Source organism: Palaemon carinicauda, chromosome 9 (genome assembly GCF_036898095.1).
Source record: "Palaemon carinicauda isolate YSFRI2023 chromosome 9, ASM3689809v2, whole genome shotgun sequence".
Classification (NCBI taxonomy): Eukaryota; Metazoa; Arthropoda; class Malacostraca; order Decapoda; family Palaemonidae; genus Palaemon; species Palaemon carinicauda.
Genome location: NC_090733.1, coordinates 57151616 through 57152448, shown reverse-complemented (window position 1 = coordinate 57152448; position 833 = coordinate 57151616).

The following is an 833-nucleotide window of genomic DNA, read 5'->3' as shown; positions in this document are numbered from 1 at the left end:
TCATCTTGTACTGGTACATGAATTGGTTCTGAATCTACATTGGATGTTGGACCATCTTGGTTAATACTTGACTCATTTGATCTAACTACTTCTTTAAGTTTCTCATCTCTAACACTCACATGCTCTACTGTCTTTCTGTTTAACGGCTGTAATTGATCAACATGACGTTTTACAACATTATCACCAACACGAACATCATAATGTAAATTTCCTATCTCTCTTACAATCTCTCCTGGTACCCACTTCTCTGGAGTGTTGTACGATCTTACCATGACATCAGACAAAGGTAAAAAATGTCTTACATTAGGAAGCTTTGCTACTTGTTTATACCCTTTATCTTCTAAATCACTTTGCAAACTTGGATACAACAAATCTAACTTACACCTTATCCTCCTTCCCATTAACAAATTTGAGGGTGCCACGCCTGTTGTGCTGTGCGGCGTTGTTCTATAAGACAACAAAAATTTTGACACATGCAAAAATATATTACTTGAATTCGCTTTTCTACACTTTATATTGTGCTTAAATGTTTGGACAAATCTTTCAGCCTCTCCATTAGTGGATGGATGATATGTAGCTGAAAATGTATGCTTTATACCATTGACATTACAAAATTCTTTAAACTCTTGTGAGGTAAATTGTGGACCATTATCTGTAACAATTCTTTCTGGAATACCATGCGTTGAAAAAATTTGCATTAACTCTTTTATTGTGGCGTAAGACGTTGTCGTCTTCATTGGGATAATTTCTGGCCACTTACTGTAAGCATCTACTACTATCAAAAACAAATAATTCAAAAAAGGACCTGCAAAATCTATATGCACTCTTTGCCA